Source organism: Notolepis coatsorum, assembly GCF_963971535.1.
Source record: "Notolepis coatsorum genome assembly, chromosome: 5".
In the NCBI taxonomy this organism is placed as follows: Eukaryota; Metazoa; Chordata; class Actinopteri; order Aulopiformes; family Paralepididae; genus Notolepis; species Notolepis coatsorum.
The window spans coordinates 130,657,659-130,682,610 of NC_140169.1; positions in this window are offsets into that span (position 1 = coordinate 130,657,659).

Sequence of the window (24,952 nt, forward strand, 5' to 3'; positions counted from 1 at the left end):
TGTGAATTTCAATTAAGTCTCCTATATTTATTAAATGTAGTGGCAAATCTTTGCCTCTCAGAAACACGATTAAAGATCCCCATATATATATATATATATATATATATATATATATATATATATATATATATATATATATATATATATATATATAAAAAATTTAAAAAGAAAAAAAGAAAAGAAAAGCTCAGCTATGAGGTTCCTCCGGCCAGAGCAGAATGGACACAAAGACACGGGGGCCCTGTTTGACCTGGGGACCAAATGACCTTTTCAGCAGAGCATGCCTTGTTGTTAAGACAAATGGATTAAAGTTCAGGATTGAGACGACCGGGAGGATGGATGGCCCGACCTCTGACCCCGGGCCCCTTCATGGATCTTTGAGGGCATCAGCGTTGATCCAAGAGCTGCACAGGTGCACTGTGGGAAGGCCAGGCCGGGGTCCTTAATTAACATTTCCATCTCTATGACTTTGCCCTTAGAAAGGAGAAAAACCTCAAACGCATAAAACAATTACACCTGCATCCAATCACACATTATGATTATCATCGTTGCATTGAACTCTTTGTACAGGGTTGGGGAGAGTCCTTTTGGCTTGTGGAACGTTAGATAATCAACAAGGTATTTGTCAGACATTGTTTATACACTTTGGAGGCTTGTAGCTACACTTGAAAGGGAGAAATGTGGAGAAATTCTCGGTCGGGGGACTGTTTTGTCTGAGTAATGCGTCACTGTTGTGTTGCTACACAGCCACTGTTATTATTCTCTTAGTTCTTCCGACCACACGACCGGCTGGCTGGCTGCCTGCCTGCCTCCAGGTAGCTCAGGTAATGAGTCATCATTGGAGCCATTGCTCACACTGACATCTTAACACAGACGGAATTTGTCATGTGATTATGAGGAGGAATGTAATTAGTCAGGCAGAGGTGCTAACCTCAGGGGGAGTGCATGCAGGTACCTGCATCCCTCAAGCAACCTGCATAGGATTACAGGGGCAGAGGTGAGAACTCACAGAAGCATGGGACCCTTTCTCTGTATTAAGAGAATAATCTGTTTTGAAATGATCAGTACTGACCGTAGTGGTCACTCACTTTGTTTATCATATATCCCAGAACAATTATTGTGGATATTGTGGATTCCCCCTATCATTCAAATATTTTCACATTTGCGGTGCACATTCATGACCCCTAGAGGAAAAAGCATGTTGGTTTTGGTGACCCCATGAGCTTTCCTCTAGCACCACCATCAGGCCCAATGTTACATTTTCAAATGAGTGTATCCTCAAATAGCTTTCATTCAAATGTTTTCAGATTTGTGGTGCACATATATGACCCTTAGAGGAAGAATTGTGTTGATTTTGGTGACCCCATGACCTTTCCTCTAGCACCACCATCTTCTGATTTGTTTGTCATACAGTCATGAAACCAATATCCAGATATGTGTCTAATGATATACCGGCTCAGTGGCCTCGTGGGTGTCCGCCCTGAGTTCGGGAGGCTGGGAGTTCAAGCCCCGGCCGAGTCATACCAAAGACTATTTAAAAATGGTACCCATAGCCTCCCTGCTTGACACTCAGCATCAAGGGTTGGTTTGGGGGGAAGTCCTTGCGATATACTAGCGTCATGTCCAAGGGGTGTACTTGTACATCAAGCTGCCTCACGCTACAGAAACAGGAGATAGGCTCCTGCCCCATGTGCCGTTACGGCTCGAGAACCATTGGTTCTCAAAGGCAAACTTCTTCACGGACAGAAAATACTGTACGAAATCTGCCATATTGGAATTGTTTCCTACTTCCTAACTCCTAACCTGTTCACTTGCTTCTCACCAAACTTGCTGTGTATAATCTGGTGACTCACATCTTCAAATGTATCCTCTGCATAATTGATGGGCCAACCCATATGACTGCCAGATCCAATCAAATTTCGGAAAACATGCATGGTAAACAGGAAGTGATTTGTTACTGTAGTGACCAAACTGGACAAATATGTTTACCTTACAATACTTCTCATAATAGTACCTTACAACGATTCTCACAATACTAAATGCATGAACTACTCCTGGGGGCATGGTCAAAACTATATAGTATTGTATATTAGTACACTGCATAGTATTGTATATTATATGGTAACTCAGTTACGTCTATTCTACATCAAACATTGTACATATGTCTATACTGAACACTGTGACCTCATTTTCTACTTCTAATTTACATGCTATACTATGTTATTTGATACTATCTTGTCTAGCACAGTCCCTGGAGTGTAACAGTAAGAAGCATTTTGTATGAAAGTATTCTGTACTTCTGTATGACAACTATTAAAGAAACTTGAAACTTGAAACTTGAAAAGGTGGATTAAGAATTCGGGCCATTCAGACTCAGATTGAGATCATTTTATTGTCACAGAATGTACATACATTCAGAGAAATGTGAGATGCTTGTTTTTCCCGGCTCAAGCATAGTAGATTTGTAAACACAATAAACAATGATCTATACAAACTATACAATACAAGGTGTATGTTTTTTTTACAAGGTATATAATAAAAAATATATACAGTATATATATGTAACGGATGGTATCGTGAAGCGCAGTCAAGAAGGGCTGGGGTGAGTAGCGGTGCTATGGGTTAAACTCACTCTCACATCCTCAAAAGACGCATAAACCCATTACTTAGAAGTGAATTCACCTCTTGGTATAGCGGTCTGTGTTGTTGCCTGCGGTGTGGGAGACCGGGGTTCAACTCCCACTCAGGGCATCGAAGTTTGAGGTGACGTTGTCACAACCGTTACAATGGTGCCGATTGACCCGGATGCCTTGGGTGCAGTGGAGTGAGTTTGAGAGGGTGAGTGTAACGGATGGTATCGTGAAGCGCAGTCAAGAAGGGCTGGGGTGAGTAGCGGTGCTATGGGTTAAACTCACTCTCACATCCTCAAAAGACGCATAGACTGAGCGCTTAGAAGGGATATCCTTCCCAGCGCAAAGGTCTGTGATGTCACCCCCGGTGCGGGAGACCGGGGTTCGAATCCCACTCAAGGCATGGTCGAAGTGGCAGGTTCAGTGTTGGACTGTTACAGTGGTGCCTTGGGTGGAGTAGAGATCCTCGGAGGCAGGATAGACGTGGCTAGTTAGTAGGGATATCCTTTCTTGGCGCAGCGGTTTGTGATGTCGGCCCCCGTGCGGGAGACCGGGGTTCAACTCCCACTCGAGGCATCGAAGTTTAAGGTGACGTTGTCACAACCGTTACAATGGTGCCGATTGACCCGGATGCCTTGGGTGGAGTGGAGTGAGTTTGAGAGGGTGAGTGTAACGGATGGTATCGTGAAGCGCAGTCAAGAAGGGCTGGGGTGAGTAGCGGTGCTATGGGTTAAACTCACTCTCACATCCTCAAAAGACGCATAACCCATTACTTAGAAGTGAAGTCACCTCTTGGTATAGCGCTCTGTGTTGTTGCCTGCGGTGTGGGAGACCGGGGTTCAACTCCCACTCAGGGCATCGAAGTATATATATATATATATATATATATATATATATATATATATATATATATATATATATATATATATATATATATATATAAAAGTATTCTACAGTGTAAGTAGCAGGATATACCTGCTGTCGGCCACCGGCAGTAAATAGCTAGTTTACTATAGGGTGGGTGTGTTGTTGTTGTTGTATCTCTTTGTCTGGAGAAAGGCCCGCTCGCTGCTATAGAACTAAATGGATGTGTCTACAGATGATCTAATGTGATACCAAATGAGAGGAGTTATTCTCTCTTCTGAATACTGTGCACATAATTCACCAGACCATTCTTATCTGGAAATATTATATATGAGCTGTAAAACTGTATTAGAAAGGAAGTTAATGTTTCGTCAAAGTAAGTCATATACAATATGGAGCTTTCTTGCATTTGAAAAAGCACACAGCATTGACTCAAATATTAAACAAAACAAACTAAAATATACATTGTTGTTGTTACTGCTGTTGTAGCTGTTTTCAATATATGAGTAAATTCTGTGTGGGGGATTTTTTTTTTACTTTTGATTCGTAAGTACATTCAATAATATATACTTTTACACTTTCACTTCTGAAATCTGAATGGATGACTTTTACTTTTACCAAAGTACCCTACTGTATTATTCTTTTAGGATATTTCTACTTTAACTCTAAGTCTTGAAGGAACAGTGCATTTCCTCCACCTTTGACTGTGAGCCTATACCATGTAGCCGGAGGCGCTAATGCGTTGCCATTGACATCAGGGCTTGTCCCACCGCAGTATCATTGATCAAGACTGAGAGCTGCCACATGATATTCCAGAGCAATTCCTCTCCAAGCTGACAAAAACACTCTTCCTCATGGATGCAATTGTGCTCCGAGGCCATTGGAGGAGTATCCTTTCAAACAAAACTAATGCAATCTATTCCCCGCCTCCTCTGGGCTCTCCGCCACCGTAATCCAGACTGACAATCACTGTCGAGACAGCGGGGAGGGGGAGGAGGGCGAGGGACTTGAAAAGTTTCACGGTTCCATAAGAGCAGCGAGGAATCCCTGCCGCTCCCTCCGCTTTACGGCCTCATGCCGCTCCGGGTCATGTGTTACATGTCATCACATGGTGTTGCCACTGTGTTTTTATGGAACACTTTCACGTGTGATTCACATAATCGTGTACTTACGTGATTTCCCATGAGTCATTGTCATGGTGCTTTGGTTTCACATGTTATCACACACACACGCACGCACGCACGCACGCACGCACGCACACACACACACACACACACACACACACACACACACACACACACACAATAGGGGGCGACAGTAGCAGAACAGTCGTCTGGTCATCTGTAAAATATTCGATTCTGGCTCCTCCTGGCAGCAGGTTGTAGTATCCTTGAGCAAGTCACTTAACCCCTAACTGCTCCCAAGTGCAACCTGGTGTGGTTGCCTCTGCTGTTGGTGTGTGGATGTGCGAGTGAATGGGTGAAAGTGAGACATAAGTTGTAAAGCGCTTTGGATAAAAAAAAAAAATGCAATCCATTTACACAAGCCTTCACATACACACAGACAAACACAGACAAGCATTATGACTTGCGTTCACACATCAGAATGACATCACCTCTGTGTGCTGCTTCACCTCTACATCATCTCTTTACACTGTGTTTGGCTTGTTGTCAGGGAAAACGACAGATAGGGATGTTCAATGTAACTCGATTTTTGACAATAAAACACCATATTTTCAGATTAACGACAAATAGGCAAATGATGGAGCTAAAGCCGGAAGCTGCAACATTTTCTGTCACCTTTCGGACTAATATAACTGTCCGCTCATTTCTCCTCAAATAAATTCCTTTTCCATTGACCTTTTTAAATTAATGAGGCCGTATAAAATATCACTTAATCTGGCATTTTCAAGTTTTATTACAGGCAATAATATATCTTTCATTGCGCCAGCTGTTTGTACTATACAGTTTTGAATGCTGATGAGCACTCTGTATATAAAAGAAATATAAAATTTTATGTGTTGGACCACCCTGGAGTATTCTATGGGTTGAAGGCAGATCCAATACCATGAGATCTATGGTATTTTGGGACGTGAGAACCCCGTCAAATGGGTGTGTAATGTGGGTTTATAAGCATGACATCATAAAGCTTAATGGCATCCATGCCCGCGTGCATATGGCACAAAGTCTCTCTCTTTAGGTTTCCCTACATGAAATCCTAATGATTATAGATGTCAATAAAGCTATACCTGAGGCAATTAAAGTGAACTATGCTTCAAAGATTGTCACCCTCTGCCGGGACTCCAACGCATTGAAAAACTTTGTTTGTTGTTTGGTGTCAAATGAAGGGAACACGGCCAAGTGGAGTTATACAGTGCCAAGTCATGCAACCTATTACCATTGAAAACACAAGCTTTATACCAGATCTACTGTAAGGGAAGCTATGTTGGGTTTGTGTTAACATATGGCTGATGTATTAAGTAAGGTTTGCATTGTCTTAGATAATGTAGTACCCGGCCCTGCCCAGAGTCTGAGGTTATAGCTAGCCAGATGTACACTAATGACGGCGGGCTGCAGCCAAGCTCTCGCCACCTCAGTCCCACGTGGAATGCGAAATTTGATATTACATAACTATGATAAATGATACAGCGCAAAACACTTCACAAAGTAATGAGATTAATTACAATTAATCATCTTGGATGGAACTCAAGTGCAACCATTGATAGGCTTGTCTGTTTGATGCATTGCCTTTATGAGGACCAGTGGTCACAACACTCTCTCGGTCCCCAGTCAGAGAGCTCGCAGAGGGTTTCTGGAGCCAATTCCATCAAACTGACAGGGAATAAAGCCAAGGCAACGGCCAAGCGGGATGAACAGACGTGGCAGTGACACCGTATCCATACACTATACAAAACAACACATCTTTTGGCAGCCGCCTATGCTAAACATCCAATTAGAGCGGAGGCGCCTAATGCTGGCTAGTTTATCACTTCCCGCTCTAAAGCTGTGGGAATAAGCAACCTATGCACAAAACATTCACATTAAAATGCTCCGGCTTCATACATACGGCTTCACCTTGCCAACTCTGCTCCTCTCAACAATCTCTGACTTGGATGTGACAGTCCCCTGGCTGTATGTGTGTGTGTGTGTGTGTGTGTATGTGTGTGTGTGTGTGTGTGTGTGTGTGTGTGTGTGTGTGTGTGTGTGTGTGTGTGTGTGTGTGTGTGTGTGTGTGTGTGTGTGTGTGTGTGCGCGCGCGCGCGTGTGTGTGTGTGTCTATATCCGTGCGTGTCCTGAGTGCATGCGTGTTAGCACGACAGCGTGCAACGTTCCAACCCTTGTGAAAAGAATATAAATTCCCTCAGAATGTGTGTGCTTTTCCCTCTCTTCTGTATCCACAGGGGGAAAACATCCATTTGTGATATATCTTTATGTCTGCCAAGGGACCGCGCTTGAGAGAGAATTCTGGGACAAAGATCTAGATCCAGCACCAATGGAGGGATCTGTATTCCAGCAACATTATACAGGATTTATGACCCTGCGTGACCATGTATTGTGCTTGGACCCAGAGGAGAGGAGGGGAGGGGGAGGTCTGGGGGCATGATGTCTACTTTGAACTCCCTCTCACCCTAAGCATGTATAGTACTCACGCAGAAGGACATATCTCCCCTTATGGGTCATCCCCGTGGCTTTTAAGACCTAAATTGACACACTCTGTTAGCATGCGACAGACATTTCTCTCTTTCGGAAATTTGGCCCACTCATGTGTGTGCTTAGAGGAAACGCATTAAAGCCAAGATACCCATACGCTTTTCTGCTGTATCTCTCGCCGGTTGAGTGAAATATGGAGCATGCAGCCTTATATTGCTGTCTCCCCTTTTCCAAGAACCAGGTTAGTGGTAGTGCTAGCAGCTAGAGTATGAGCAGGTGATGATGTCACCGGATGATCCAGGAAATGCTGCAATGACATCATGGGCATCCCAGGGACTTAGGGAGACGTGAGTGTGTGTTCCTACACTGCAAATAATCTCAATTTTAACAGATAATTTCATTTTGCGTGAAATTATATTGGAAGAAGTGGAGAAAAATAAATAAAGATAAAAACATTATCTTGAAACTGGTGGAATGATGCTTCAAATTCAAATAATAGTGTATTATTTTTATGTAGAGTAATCATTTTAAAAACAGAATCCATCCACAGAGCTTTTAGCAAGGTGCAGAATAAAAGTATTGCTGATTATTTTAGAAGTTATTGATTAATGAATTTATAATAAAAAAAATGTTGACCGGTCCAAAATGTATGTTGTTGTTTAGATGTTGTGTGCATGTAACCCCTCCCTGCTTCCCATTTCACCACATGGAATACACCTGATAGGATAAATTGCTGGTGCTTTAGTGCGACATCTACTGGCTGGATGTTATCTATTCCACCTTTAATCATTGAGTTAAGTTATACTTTATGAATCCCTTTGGGGACATTATTCCTGTGCATCTTGACTACTTAGGAGCCATGGGCAGCGACAGATGTGCACCTGGGGACCAACTCCAGTTGCAATGCCAGTAGATTTTATTATTATTATTATTATTATTATTATTATTATTATTATTATTATTATTATTATTATTATTATTATTATTATTATTATTATTATTATTATTATTATTATTATTATTATTATTATTATTTATTATTATTATTATTATTATTATCATTATCATTATCATTATCATTATTATTATTATTATTATTATTATTATTATTATTATTATTATTATTATTATTATTATTATTATTATTATTATTATTATTATTATTATTATTATTATTATTATTATTATTATTATTATTATTATTATTATTATTATTATTATTATTATTATTATTATTATTATTATTATTATTATTATTTTCCTTATTTTTTTTTTATCAAGATCAGTTGTGTTGAAAGACATTTTATTATCTCATCTGTAATGTCATCATCAATATGATTTTTTATAATTGTTAAAGCCCCAGTCTGTGATTTCTTTGACCGCATCAATGTGGGGTACAATCACATACATTCACATACATACACAGAATTCACAAACATTTCCAACATAAATACACTTTTAGAGCCATATAATAAAGCAAATACAATTTAAAAACTCATATTTACCTGTTGTCTAATGTTAGTCATTGCATCAAAAACGAAGTCAATCAACTAGACTCGAGAATGAAGAACATGTCTCCAAATCCTATTTTTGGTGGTGGGGCTAACCCATTTGTTTACACTTTGATCACTGATTGGGCTTTTCAGAACTCAGTGTAATGTGTGCACTGAGGAGTGGGTCCGGGGTCCCTGGGAGAACAAGCTACTGGAAAGGGTGATGATAGCTGACTCACACTCATTCAAAAATTACTCGAGCAAGCAAGCAGCAATGAGGTCATTCTGAAATCATACCGAATCATACATCATGACATCATACATCATCCCGAAAAAGGCATGACTCAGGTGGTAAGATTTTGTTTGTTTTGTACATCTGAGTTTCCAGTGTTTTGAGCAGATTTTGTTCTCAATAAAGAAATATTAGTGGCATTATCAAGTAATCGAAAAGTGGCATTATTGGTATTATTATTAAAAAGTTAATGACTCAGAGATTCTATTTAATGGTTTTGAATAACACAAACACTACAACACTCCCTGAATTAAGAATTCCAATATGTTATGTCCATGACCAAGGAAAGTTCAATCAATATTTGTGAACATGAGCTACTCTCTCAAAGCCAGAAACCAGAGAAGTAAGATTTCATGTCATCAAGTCTGGATCCACAGAATGTTTGTTTGAGTTTTTACACCCAAAAGAGAGTTATATTAGTGTTCTCAGTTCTGAAACAGAAAATGGAACCGTATACTCAGAACATCCCCCTGGGTGCTCTCTGTGTCACCTTCACCATATCTCCACAAGCCTTTGTCTCTTCTTTCTTAGGAATGAATGAATGAATGAATGAATGAATGAATGAATGAATGAATGAATGAATGAATGAATGAATGAATGAATGAATGAATGAATGAATGAATGAATTAATTAACAGATTGCAGAATGGGTACAATACAGTACGGCTCAATACACACAATTGTTAAGGGGATGCAGACCAGAGAAAGACGTTTGTCTTGTTTACATCAGGGTCCCCCATTTTCAATTCATAGTGACATTTATGACATACACAACATACATGACATTTATGGCATAGGGACATACATGACATACACAGGTATATAGTACTGTTACATTTGTGACATATATGATATGCAAATATACAGTACTGTTACCCATAGATCCTGACAGAGAGTATATACATATGATGGGGAGACTGAGGAAAGCCCACCTGTCTCTGAAAATTCTGGTGAACCTTTACTGGTGCGCCATAGAAAGCACACAACTGCACCACAGTCTGGTACAGCAACTGTGCCTTGGAGTGGAAAGCACTGCAGAGGGTGGTGAAAACCGCCCAACTCATCACCGGTACATCACTCCATGACTATTCATCACAAATGGTGTCTGAGGAAGGCACGCAGCATTGTCAAGGACACCTCTCATCCGAATCACGGACTGTTTGCCCTCCTTCCCTCTGGGAGGCGCTACAGGAATCTCCACTCCAAGGCAAGCAGCGTGATTTCTTTCCGTAGCCTCTGTTTGCGAAGACGCTCTCTGATTGGCTAGTCCGCGTACAGCGAAGAAGAAAAGACCCTCTCCGATTGGTTGAGCTCCGAAGGCGAAGGGTCTCTTCCGCCTTGTACATATATTCTCTGCTTCGAAGTGGTTCTGCTTTGGCCCTCTTTCGAAGTGGGTTATGCTTAGAGTTAGGGTTCTGCTTCGAAGTGGTTATGCGTTGGCCCTCTTTCGAAGTGGGTTATGCTTAGAGTTAGGGTCATCGGCGTATTTAGACCACTATCACTAGGGCACGTGCCCTAGTGATGATCATCTGTGCCCCAGTGATAAAAAAAAAAAAAAAAAAAAATGTTTTTTTTTTTTTTTTTTTTTTTTAACAAATGTTTTTTATTTTCCCTTTTTTAACATGATCAAATGATCATTTAACATGATCAAATAATTATTATAATATTTTTTACTTCGCTTTGAAATATTATAGTGAAATATTTTGCACTGCATTTATCTTGTTGAAATCCTCCAACAGGCTCTTTTTTGTAAGTTGACTGGTTTGCACACCAATAATACAGTGCAATAATAGAATAGTAGAATAGATAGTAAAATTATGCAATAGAATGGCCAGAGTAAAATAGTGCTACAGTACAATCAACAGCGGGGTGTATTAGAAGGCTATGGTGAAGAGGTACGTTTTTAGCTTATTTCTGAAAATATTAAGAGATCTAGCTTCCCTAATGTCCATAGGTAGTGTGTTCCATAACTTTGGTGCATAGTTAGCAAAGGCTACATCCCTGATTTTCTTTAGACTGTGGCTTGGAACCTTCAATAGACCAGTAGTAGATGATCACAATGTTTATACTTTGTATATAAGGAGGAGGACCTTGAAATCAATTCTAAATGTTACCAGAAGCCAGTGTAGGTTACTTACTTGTAACTTCGGGTTTGATCCAAGGAGTAAGTTGCCCCATATTGCTCTGTAACATTTCTCTTTTTGTTATAGGACCGACTAGTAGGATTTCAGTTTTGCCCTCATTTAATTTTAGGAAGTTGTTCGTCATCCATTTGTTTATTGCTAAGAGACAGGCGGAAATGGAGTTTATAGCTGTGTGATCATTTGGTTCAGCGGAGATGTACAATTGTGTGTCATCTGCGTAACTATGGAAACATACATTGTGCTTTCTAATGATGTCTCCTCAATGTTCAATGTTCAATGCAATGTTCAATGCAAGTAAAGCACTTTAAACTTTAAGTATGACTAAATGCTTTATTGACTATATATATAGTAACTGTTCCAAAATGCATAGATTTCTATGTATTTTAGGGGTTTGTGTGGCTAGCTCTTTTTAATATAAATGTCAGATTGTTTTATTTATTTCATAGATTTCTATGCATTTCAGGAGTTTGGGGGGCTGGCTCCCCAAAATAATTAAATAACATAACCCTAACCTAACCCTAAAACCGAAAGAAAGTTAAAAAAAAATAGTTACAAAATCCACCCATTTTCGCCCACAAACCGGCCAAAACCGGCCAAATTTTTTTCGCGGTCGCGCTGCGCACTCCCGCTTCGTAGTTGTTGGTGCCCTTCTGTGCCCTACTGAAGTGCTGGGTCTAGATACGCCCCTGGTTAGGGTTAGTTAGCCCTAACCCTAACTCTAAGCATAACCACTTCGAAGCAGAGAATATATAAGTACAAGGCGGACATTTCTATCCCAGAGCCCTTCGGAGCTAAACCAATCAGAGAGGGTCTTCGCTGTACGCGGGCTAGCCAATCAGAGAGCGTCTTCGCAAACAGAGGCTACGGAAAAAAATCACAGCAGGCAAGCAGGCTCAGGAAGAGCTTCTTCATCTCTTTGAACTCTGTACCGTGATGACAGCCCCACCCCCATACTGTATAAACTCTGAAGTCTGAACCCCATTGCCTATACTCCTGGCTCTGTCATCCATACTCTCTGTTCCACAGCCGGGGACATGGACTGCTGCCAGCAGCAGGAAGACTAATGGCTGCAGGACTTGAGAACTATTAGGAATGTCTGACCCTTAACCACTAAGTGTGTCTGACTCTTAACCACCAAGACCTGCACAGGCTATAATGTATATTATAGGGTACACCTGCACCTTGTGTATACGGTTTACTTTTACTCATAGTATATATTCAGATTCAAAAGATGTATTTTTATTGCCTATATTTATTGTAAATATAAAATATATTATATTATGATGACAAATAGGGTATACAGGCCCTCATCTGCGCCTTTCTTTATACTGTTTGATGTTCTCATATTCTATATTCAGATTTAATTTCATTGCCTATATTCCTGTCTTTCTTCTATTACCCTGCCCATACCTGTACCTCCCCTCCCCCCTCCCCTGTGCTGCTATGATGCCAGAATTTCCCCAAGGGGATCAATAAAGGAATATCTTATATTCAATAATGCTGTATATACGCATATATCTATTTATCCATATCTGTCTAATTTATATACCTGCATACAACCTAACCAACTCTTACTAGTTACACCGCTGGCCAATATGACTTACTACCATAGTGTATTTATGCCTGTATCACTGTACATAATTATACTGTACATCTGATTAGCATTGTTACTAGTGGAGTAGTAAATCACCTTTATACAATGGCATGCACATTTCTTGATTCTGATTGGCTGAAACAGTCAAGTTAGACGTTGTTATTTCGTATAACACACTCCATGTGACCCCAGATTCCTCCCACAACCGAATTACTTTTTTCTTTTTTTTCCTGAATGAGACTGAATGAATCCGCCATAGATAGACAAATGGAAGTATGAATATATTTTGAACGAATCCTCCAAAAAATATACAGTCAACTGGAATATGTTAGTTCATTACACATATGTTGGATTATGTAATTGGTTTGTCATGACCCATTGTGAAAAAAAAGAAAAAAAAAAAAGAAAAAAAGGCCTGTACACTGTACATTGAAATACTGACAAAGCCATACTTGGTAATTTACTGTACAACTGGGTTAGGACTTTTGTAGGGGTCAGTTTCGAATTGCAGTCTCCCGTAGGTGTTCTTTGAGAGTGTTCTTGAAAGTGGGTAGTGATTCACATTCCTTTACAGCTTTGGGTAGGGCGTTCCACATTGATGTGGCATAATTGCGAAACGTGTTTAGTATGTAAGTATGGATATATTCGTAACGAATAATTTTAAAAAGATAGAGTCAACTGGAATATGTTAGTTGTTTACACATATGTTGGATTATGTAATTGGTTTGTCATGACCCATTGTCAAAACAATAATAAATCGCAGGTTTGTTGTTAGATGGCATGCTTTGTAGCACCTCCCTCTGCTTCTAGACACGGAGGCAATTTTTTATTTATTTTTTACCTACTTTTTCTGTGGATGGTTTTGTGAATAAATCTCCATTATGCTTCAATTACTGTGTTTATTGTATAGCAATAAGGTTGGTCGAATTCGGCCATTGTATAAAAGCATTACATCACTTGAAGTCATGTGTTATACTCATTAGATCAGGGGTTCCCAAACTTTTCAGGCCGGGGCCCAGAAAATAAGGCGTCAGAGAGCCGCGGCCCAATGCACATCGTCGGGCTTTTTTTTTTTTTTTTTTGCCAGGCGACGATTTTTTAAGCCAAATATCACTTCAATCCTATTAAGTTAGTTCAAGTTAGTTATTCATTTATATGTGCTATTTATGAGAGGGCTAACTTGTTGCAAAATAATAATGATAATAATAATAGCCTCATTAAAATACTATTGTTGCTTCGGTTGTTTTCAGCGTTTTATGTGCATAATCTGTTATTTAGTTTGAAATGTTCGTTGAAATAAGTAGATTTTTCGTTTTTGTTTATTTATTAAGTTAATATAAAACCATATAGTCACATTTTAGAATACAACTAGAAACACTGTCCTGGCCTGGTTCTAAGTTCAGTGGCCTGACAAAAAAAAATCATCTCGCGGCCCACCCGTGGCTGCTCGCGGCCCACCTTTGGGTCGCGACCCCGACTTTGGGAACCACTGCATTAGATCACGCCTAGGGGGGTCTAACGACCCTCCGCTGCGCGTCGGGCCTAACAACCACCCCTAGGCTTGATGTAATGAGTATAACACACTCCTGCGCGTGATGTAATGCTTAAAAATATGCTCCTGTTTAATCACCTGTACATTGTATATTGCTCTTGCACTTTGCTGTTACATTTGCACTGTGGTTAGATGCCAACTTATTTTCGTTGTACTGTACGTGTGCTGTATAATGACAATACATTTTAATCTAATCAAATCTAATCACCCCAATTCATTTATTTTTATTTTTTTTATTATCTTTATTAGCATTTCACAGCTTTTTCTGGCCACGCACGCAGGACCGATAGAGGAGAGAGGGAGAACGGGAGTAGAGGTAGGGAAGACATGCGGCAAATGGCCACCGGGACTGGGAAACGAACCCGGGGTGACCGCTTCGCGACCCAGCGCGCCATATGGTGCGCCACTGGAGCGCCCCTCCCAATTCATTTTCTATGGAGAAGCTTCAGACCTTATACCTCATGACATCACACGTTTCAGTTTTTGCACAAACTCTTTTGAATTTGGGAGAGATGCGTTTATTCTCACTAAAATTGTTGTCTTAGACCAGAGGAATAACATGTTTGAATTCTTTGGGCATAGTTCCCCTTTAAAGGAGCACACCAACATTATGGGAAATGTGCTTACCATCCTCTCCAGAGTCAAGAAGATAGATACCAATTTCCAAGTAGAAAGCTATCTGGCTGCAAGCTAGCCTAGCTTACCATAATTTAATGGAAGCAGATACGGACTGTATCCACTTCCTTTCATTTGTAGGATGCCAGATAGCTTTCTACCGAACGCACAGAGAGGAAATTTGTATCTATCTTCTTGTCTGACTCTGGAGAAGACGGAAAGCGCATTTCACATAATGTTGGCGTGTTCCTTCATAGGTAGGAATGAATAATTACTCCATCTTATATAACAAATAGTCAAATCCCAATGATTTCTTCTACTGTACATGATTTTTCATTCCAAGAAAATGAAATCCAATTAACTTCCCACATACCATCCTTTCCATAACAAGCTACCTGATCTCATCCCCTCTCTGTCTCGACAGTCCATCATCCAATGTCACATCTCATGATGTCATCTCCTCGTTAGCTGTACCAACCTGCAGTGACTCCACACAGCTGTCACTCACTGATAACAGCAGATATACCCCCCCCCCCCCCCCCCCAACCACATACAGAAAATTGTTATGCAAATCCACAACTCCTCGAGCCCCCCGGCTATGAATTCTGGTAAATTCCAACGAGCATTCACAGAGTTAACTAGTTCTTACCCACTTTCTCAACAGCTCCAAGTGGAAACATCTAAACTCTTTTTTTCTTTCTTTCTTTTTTCTTTTTCTTTTTTTTACGAGTGCAGCTGCTCCGGACCTTAATGGTTTGCAATTAATTAAATCAAAACACCATTTCTCTCAGAGGCCTAGTCTTTACAGCCACAGGGGTTTACCTGAGTAATACCCTCGATCAATAGCCCCAGCAGCTTAAATGAGAAGTCACTGAATCCGCCAGAAAGTGTTGAATGTACCTTCGGCAGCCTTGACGAGTGAGATCCTATTTTGTTCACTATATACCCAGTCATTATAGCACTTTAGCAAAGGAGCAGCTGAGACGACTGCTGCCACCTCATCTAGACACGGCTCCTCAAATCCACAGAACGAAACCCGATCACTCCTCTCTGCTATCTGCATTAGTATGAAGATCAAGTACACACTTAAGCTGGTAATATTGCTTTCCAGGCCCACGAGTGATATGCAGACATAGTGACATAACAATGCGCCTATGGAGCGCCTATATATGTGCACAAACTCTCAATCTGCAAAATGTGCAACACACAGAGCTGTGGGTGTGCCCTGAGGCGTAGAGAGATGTAGGCAGGCAGGTGGTGAGAGATATTGACTGGCTGCTTAAACAGACTAGACTGAATTCCACACTGGCTGCAGAGGAGTTGCAGGCCAGGAGAAACACAGAGTCAAGGACAAACAAACACTCTGTGAGGGAGGATGTGTGTGTGTTTGCTCAACGAAACTTTTACTCTGCCAAACAGATACATGACATGTTTCTCCAAGTTAATGAAATCTTGGAAATGCGTGTGCGTGTGTGCGCGCGCGTGTGTGTGTGTGTGTGTGTGTGTGTGTGTGTGTGTGTGTGTGTGTGTGTGTGTGTGTGTGTATGTATGTATGTCCTTAATTTGGGTTTGCTAATGAGCATCCTTATCTAACTCCAGCCTAGACAGCGCCATCTGCTGTTTGCTCTGGTAACTGACCTAGTTCTCTCTCTCTCTCTCTCTCTCTCTCTCTCTCTCTCTCTCTCTCTCTCTCTCTCTCTCTCTCTCTCTCTCTCATTTGTATGTAAACTCCTTTCTACAATAGGTTGTTTTGAAAAAAAATGATCTTTTCTTAATCTTAAAATTCACATCAAGTGCCCAAACACAATAGTCAAGTATAACAAACCATGTATACATACACACACACAAACTCCCTCTCCTCTCAATACACATACTGCAACCACCAGCATGTAGCTCATCAGAACCCTCCTTCCTTCTCCAAACGTAACGATGCCATCTCCCCAGTGAGTTCTCGGTGTCTCTTTTTTTATTTTTTTTACTATATGAAAGCAACTGCATGAATAATATTCCTTCTCTGAAGCGCCAGAGACGGCCCTGCCACTGCTGACAGCTTCCCAGCTGCACGCTCCCCGTAACGCTGCCCTCTTTCATAATAATAACCACGCGACCGAGCTCTGCGCGTCTGCCAACGTAATGATGCCACTGACAGCCAGGCCTCAGATGTTTGATTGTCAACGTATGGCGTTTGTTTTAATGCTCCAAAACAACACATTTTTCATCGGATGCAAATTGGGGCGACGCCGTGTTCATTTGGAGAAGAAAGCGAGCAACGTCTCGGGGCGCCTCGGCACATAGACCCTTTTCCCCCCCCCGTCAACGTCGTCTCGTAAAAGGCGAAACAACGCTGCTTTCCGCGTCCAAAATGCCCACGCGTTGTGACTTGACATCGTAGAACTAGCTCTCAAAAACAGCATAGTCACGTATTGTAAAATTTTGCGTTGTCTCCGCGGGTTCTTATTATTCTCTGGGCCGGGTCAGGATCTTTGGTGGTTAATGCCCCATCGTGTGGTTTTACCCAGACTGTCCCCTGGAGACGTCAAAGGGCCCACAAAACCTCCTCACTGTTTACAAAGGGTGGACACTGGGGCTGACTGGAGCTTTGTAACGATGATGGACAGGTAGCAGCTTGGAACCTTCTGATGTGTCGCCATGTGCCTGAAGCACACGGTCCTGTGGGGTGTCAGGTAGGCGGCCGGCAGGATGAGGCCGTTGGCTCAAGATTACTGTCGGACGTCGTCTGTCATCCCCCCTGCTCCGCTCTGATCCCCCAGACAGCTGTAATGACCAATAAGGAGCCTCGTGACTGACCTCTGACCTCATTGGCTGTGTGGTCATGGTCGCCTCTGGCCAGATCAGCTGGGGTCAGGGCATCGTTGACCTCCACGCGGCCATTGGACAGTGGACCTCGCAGCCTATAACAAGGCTGTGATTTGTGAGGGAGGCCCAAAGGGGAATAGCAAAGATTATTATTATTATTGACCATATTCAAGGTGGGAACAGAGTGTAAAGAGATCTTAACCTGAGCATGACGTGAGAGCAAAACGGCCACCGTGTGATATGGTCAGTGGAAACGGTCTTTAAAAGCAGCTGAAATGTTGTCGTGACTTCTTTGAACTCTTCTTTGTCTTCTTTCACATCAAGATATCCACTGCAGTATAGCACGCCTCCTATAAGCTCTTTTTGAGTCACCATCAGAGATGCCAATCCCGCTCTGTCGCTTTGTGTGAAACATTAAGAGAGAGTTTCCACTCAACACCTTGACATTGTCGCCCCGGTTCGCAGCTGACATGACAGTGCCTTGTTTATCACAGATCAACTCCAACAGAGTTGTAATTTACACCATCTGTGCCGCTCCACCATAAATCCCCATTAGCGTGCGTGCGTGAGGCCCCTATCAGAGTGTTATCGCCATCATGATTATTTTTACGAACACAAGCTCTAATGCTGATTACTGCACACACTGCCCTCAAAAGAATGGTAATAAAAAAGAGAATCTAATATGATCCCCCCCCCCCCTCCCCACCCTCCTCTCTTTCTGGGCTATAATGATGTATGTGTATGTGTATCATGTGTATGTGTATGTGTATGTGTATGTGTATGTGTATGTGTATGTGTGAGTGTATGTGTATGTGTATGTGTATGTGTATGTGTATGTGTATGTGTATGTGTATGTGTGAGTGTATGTGTATGTGTATGTGTATGTGTATGTGTGAGTGTATGTGTGAGACGAGTGTATGTGTATGTGTATGTGTATGTGTATCATGTGTATGTGTATGTGTGAGTGTATGTGTATGTGTATGTGTATGTGTGAGTGTATGTGTGAGTGTATGTGTATGTGTATGTGTATGTGTATCATGTGTATGTGTATGTGTATGTGTGAGTGTATGTGTATGTGTATGTGTATGTGTATGTGTGAGTGTATGTGTATGTGTATGTGTATGTGTATGTGTGAGTGTATGTGTATGTGCAGGGACGTGCACAGGACTTTAGAGGGGCAGGTGCTCAAAGGCTGAAAAGGGCACTATACCTGTGTGTGTGCGAATCGAGCATGTGTAGCGCGCAAGGCAGATTTTTGGGGGCCCTTTTTGGGCGGGGGGCCCCCTTTTTATGCTTTTTGGTGATCAAATATTGAATATTGAACTATAATAATCAGTGCAGGAGCTCACTTATCCTTGAAAGACACTTTTATCACTGACTTAAAAGGCCCATACATCTCCATAAATGTTCAGGGGGGAGGGAATAAGTGCTTACCCTACAGACCCCAAGAAGTGCCGTATATTGTGTATTGTTTAATATAAATGCATTTTTTTTTGGCGGCTACGTGGCGCAGTGGGCAAGGCGCTCGCAACGAATGCTGGAGACTAGGCTCGAACAGGATGCCTCCTGTTCGAGCCCCGCTCTCCACATTGCTTTCAGTTTAGCTGGTCGTCCACAGTAATACACATTGGCCGTATTACGGGGAGGGAAACTGAAAGGTGGGGATCGGGCGTTGTGGACAGCGACTCCTACAGGTCGGTTGGTGCGCCTGCGCAGTAGAATCAAGAAGCAACGGGGGCGGGGCCCCTCCAAAGCCCAGACCCCCGACGCTGAAAGATCGAGCCGCGCAGGTGAAAAGATGCGACGGCTGTTACCTCGAGTATCGGAGGGGACTCGTGCTATGTATGACTTAGTCCACATTGCAGCCGGCTTGTGGGAGGCAGGAAACAACGTTCGAAGACAGGGGAGGGTTGAATTGGACGATATGAAAATTGGGATGGGAGAAAAATAGAAAATGGGAGAAAAAGTGGACAAAAAAAAATATAAATGCATTTTTTATTCCAATCCCGATTTGTATTTTAGATTCCCAAATCCCATCGGACTTGACTTCTTTGTGTCCCTCAATGAGTGTAATACCAGCATTCAACTGTATGTGCCACAGCGGTTTCTATCATCATCACCCACGCTATGCATAAAATATATAGGTCCGCTGAGGAGGCCATGCAAACTGCAATGGAATATGGGGCATCTCTCTCTCTTTACCTAATATTTTGATTCTATCCTGATATTTTTCAATTTTTTTGTCACTTTTTTATGAGGCACAAAAGGGCAGGTGCTCGAGTACCCCTTGGGCTCTATGTGTGCACGTGCCTGTGTATGTGTTTGTGTACGTGGATCTGTATGTGTGTATGTGTACGTGTATGTGTGTGTGTGTACGTGTACGTGTATCTGTATGTGTATGTGTGTGTACATGAATGTGTTTGTGTACATGTATGTGTGTGTATGTATGTGTATGTGTGTGTAAGTGTACGTGTGTGTATGTGTATGTATGTGTATGTGTGTGTGTATGTGTGTGTATGTGTATGTATGTGTGAATGTGCATGTGCATGTGTATGTGTACAGTATGTGTATGTGTGTGTATCTGTATGTGTGTGTATCTGTGTGTGTGTGTGTGTGTGTGTGTGTGTGTGTGTGTGTGTGTGTGTGTGTGTGTGTGTGTGTGTGTGTGTGTGTGTGTGTGTGTGTGTGTGTGTGTGTGTGTGTGTGTGTGTGCTGTATTGAAACCCATTGATTGGTTTCATTGTGCCTTCCAGTGGCCAGGCTCACTAGATTGATTTATTCAGTCCATCTACGAGGCCTCATCTCGGACCATTATTCCAAGAGTGAAATGAGTGGATAAATAAATTAATAACTAAACAAGACTGATGATGTGGAATAAATGCAGTTTGGAGCTGAGGAGAATCAATTGATTAAGCGGGGATCTGGTGCGATAAGGCTGGCTGGGCTTGGGCACGTTGTTGTAAGTGTAATTGCTCCAGTGAGCAGAGGGAGGCGGCGGGCCAGCAATTAATAGTCACCATTAGTAGATGATTAGGACCCGCGGACAATGATTAACTATTTTTCATCGATTTAGTTCCACCTATATTTCACAGTCATGCGTGGAAGAGGGAATATCAAAATGTCGCAGAGCGCCCCCCGAAAAAACGCACAGATTCGGAAACAACGCACAGGACAAGCGTTTCCGAGTTGACGACCAAAGTTCCCTGTGAAAGAAGCTCACAACAATATTCGTGCCACGACGTGTTCCAGATCGTTTGATCCGGGGTCCTTTGTTGAAAACGCATTATAAAAACCAAACAACTATACAGTAACCTACAGGACCACAGTAATTGCCCAATTATAGTGCATTGGGCCAACACAGTATACTACTGTATATGATCTGTTGGTATATAGAAACAGACCTCACACATATTTGAAGTCAGTCGGAGAGCACTGCTCGGTTTTCTAAACTCAGATGCATCTGTGCGTGTGTGTGCACATGCATGTATGTGTGTGTGTGTGTGTGTGTGTGTGTGTGTGTGTGTGTGTGTGTGTGTGTGTGTGTGTGTGTGTGTGTGTGTGTGTGTGTGTGTGTGTGTGTGTGTGTGTGTGCGTGCGTGCGTGCGTGCGTGCGTGCGTGCGTGCGTGCGTGCGTGCGTGCTTGCGTGTGTGTGTGTGTGTGCGCGTGCGTTTATGTGTGTGTTATGGCGTTAAATATGTGTGTGTGTGTGTGTGTGTGTGTGTGTGTGTGTGTGTGTGTGTGTGTGTGTGTGTGTGTGTGTGTGTGTGTGTGTGTGTGTGTATGCACGTGCATGTATGTGTGTATGGCCCAAAGCTGGTAGTAATGGGGAGTGTCGATGTGTCCTCACTGCTGCCTGTCTCTCCGTCCACATTAAAACACAGCTCTAATCGATGGGCCAGACTTTATGGGGGATTAGGGATTGTTTCTACCCATTCATTACTGGGGGATGTAACAGGTCTGGGTTTGCCCTTGCTGCATTCATTACTGGGCTCCCCTCGGAGAGCGAGGCGGATATAAACTTGGAGCTTGGAAGAAGATAGATCAAGCGTTGATCGATTTGCAGGGCAGAAGCCAGTGTGTACAATTATTGCACTCACTTGGCTGGTGGAAACCATCCCCCCGCGTGTTCAACTTATAGGAAACTTTATCGCCGGTTTGGTATTCTTGACCTGCCTTACAATAAGCAGAATTCCCGAGGCACATTTGTAGTGAAAAGTGAGCGAGATTTGCAATTACTACATGATCAATACCTCGCCAAGTACCCCGGTGCAGCCATTCAGTCAAAATCTGGTTAAAATCCGGGGGAAACATTTGAACCAAAAATGAAAGGATGGATGGACGCATGGATTTATTGAGCGGCGTCGTGGAATTAGCATGACCCCCCGTGGGGAGCGGCCGGCCCTGTTGCCGCTCTGTAAACAATGTGAGGGAGCCGGTGTCTGTGTGGTCCAGGTGGCAGGTCAGTTGTGTGTTCATTAGGCAGACATTATCCAAATGAACAGATCCAGGCCCTCGGCAGGGTGGGTGGGTGGGTGGGTGGAGGCAGCGGCGCGGCTGGGGCCGCTGGGACGGAGAGAGCAGCGGGTCTGGGGCGGCATCGATGCTTCGGTGGGTTCACAGGGGCCAGCTCCCGTCCCGCGGCCGCTTCGGGGGAGAGGCGAGACCCCGAGGATTAGATTCTCATTAGCCAGCAGCTGTTAAGACACCGAGGCTCAGTCTGTCACACACGCTGCGCACACTGACCCGCCCCACCAGAGACCACTTGTTTACATGGCTGCTGCTTCCCTCACCTGCAGCCTGCTTCACCTTACTGTGACATTTAGTTTTTCTGTTGTCGTTTTTTTACCCCTCCACTCTCCCTCTTTATCGCTCTATTGTTGTCTTCATTGAAAAGGTGACACAGATTGGTCTAAAATAAGTAGACAAGTAAAACTAGTGTCGTGTGACACTCCTCACCACTGCTCACGTGCTTTTTTTCTCCTCCATCATCTGACATTGTGTCGACAAAACCCTCGTCAACTGGACCAAGATTGGGTGAATTGTGTTTTCCTGCGGCACTCGACTTGGCCGCAGATCTACCGGCTGCAATTCAGTCTAAGGGGGTGAACGTGCGAACACAAAAAAAACACAAAATGTGTCCTTTCAGAGGCATGTTGGAAGTATTAGGCTGCTTTGAGATTGCTTGACTATTGTTGCACGTCGCCTGCTTGGATCGAATTACCTCTGTGAGAGCGGCGGCCAATTCAAGTGGCCAGAAAAACACAACTCATTCACCCGTGATCCAATTGATGAGATTTGGGGTCGGAATTGTTCAGAACGATGTTAGATGGCGAGAAAAAGTTCGATGAAACAGATTAGCGTTTGAAAATAATAACCAGAATAATCGTTAAATTCCAAAAAAAGCTTAATCAGTCGTCTATGCATATTAGCGCCTGCATTCAGATGTAACATGATGTAATGATCTGTGGGAGATCTCTCTTTTCAGCATTCATATTCTAGTGCTCAGCATCCTCTATCAGCAATTATATTCCAGGACTACGAGCGCTTTATCACACCACGGAGCTGCCTAAGATTATCAAAAATAATTTACGACGAATTAACCACACAGATAACCATCAAATGGTGATTAGCAACGGACACCATAACCATAACAATAACTCAAGGACGGGCGGTTATCGCTCTGTTGAGGTACGCGACTACAGCCCTTGACTATTTGGGCGAGCAGATTCCCAGCTTCATGTTAAAGTATGGCATAAGTGGGACTAAGTAGGTGTGAGAACCCAGCGAAAGGTCAGTGAGGATAATGTGATGGATTTGGCTCGGTGGGCTCCCTGGGTGTGTGTTGTCTGCGGTGTGGCCCACTCTGCGGCTCCCCTGCCGGGGTGATGGATGGAAGAGCTCTCACACCTGTAATAAGGCCAGCGCTGCGCTGGGCCCCAGGCGAGACATGTTCTCCAGTGTAGAACACTCCAGCGCCATCTCCTCTAATGACGGAGATAAAGGTCATTCTGTCACCGCACTCACCACACACTCCTCCTCCTCGCTCTCTCTCACTCTCTCTCTCTCTCTCTCACTCTCACTCTCTCCTCTCTCACATCTCCTCTCTCTCTCTCTCTTCACTCTCACTAAAGCCTCCTATAGCATAAATAGCCACAAACCCTTGTGCAGACAGACCGGCCCGATGATAAATCCATAACACAAAGAGCCCCGAGAACGTTTAGTAGCTTGTCATGTGACTGTGCAGAACAGACGGGACCAGAATTCCAACATAGGTTGCGGTTTGTCACGGCCTACTTGATCTCTGTTTTACTGTTGTTTCTCTCTGCTGCTGTGAAACTCCAAAATGCATGTGCCGTGTTACACACAGGCCACTAATGAGAGGCTAGCGAGGACAGCTAATGGACTGGGCTTGAGACGGATGCTCGTCTTACCCTCTCCCTGACCTTGGCAGTGTGCGCGCAAGTGCACACATTATAGTCTGTAGTCATGCTCTCTCTCTCTCTCTCTCTCTCTCCAGGTGAGTGTGCGTCTGCCCCGTGCCGAGGCCCTCGATCGCTCCATTTTTCCCACCGCCTGCATACGGGGGGGGGCTCGTGTTTCACGCTGTGACTGCGGTCTTTCATCAGTGGCCCCTAGTGTTTAGTCTCCTCTCATCCAGCGTGGCTCCCAGCCAACATACCAGCGCACCTGGTAGGCAAAAACACAGCCCCGGCATTTATCAGGGATCGAGGCGGATTCCACGCGGAATCAGAACTCGCGCGGCAGACAGAAAGGGGCCGGCGTATCGTGTTGTCAGATGTGCCAGTCAGATCTGTGACTGTGCGGAAGGCGGCGACGGCGCACATGACTCACCGTACCGGCTGAACCTAGCAGCATCTCAGGGATGGGCTTCTGGCGTGCTTCACCTTTTTAAATACTACTTTCAGGCTCTCAGTCTGTGGTGACTAATGACTGTGCTGAGAAGTAGCTGCTGGTTTGTTTTCATTAGGCTCCCCAGCTGACGCCTTCGTGACCGGTCGTCCTGGGGTCCACACGCACACACACACGCAAAACATTAATCACAACAATAAAAGCAAAATAGACACACAAAACATCACAATCAATGCAAAATATGCAAAACACAATACGCATTAAAGGAACTAAACCGGAATACATTCTATGGCAAATAATACATTCTAGTACTGTGTTCCAGTCCTACTGTACACGATGCCTCTTCACGTTCTTTTTAAAGGTGTATTCGTGTCCCATGTGGATCGTTTGGATGTAGAGACGCGCGCCATCTGTTCTCGTCTACAGCATCA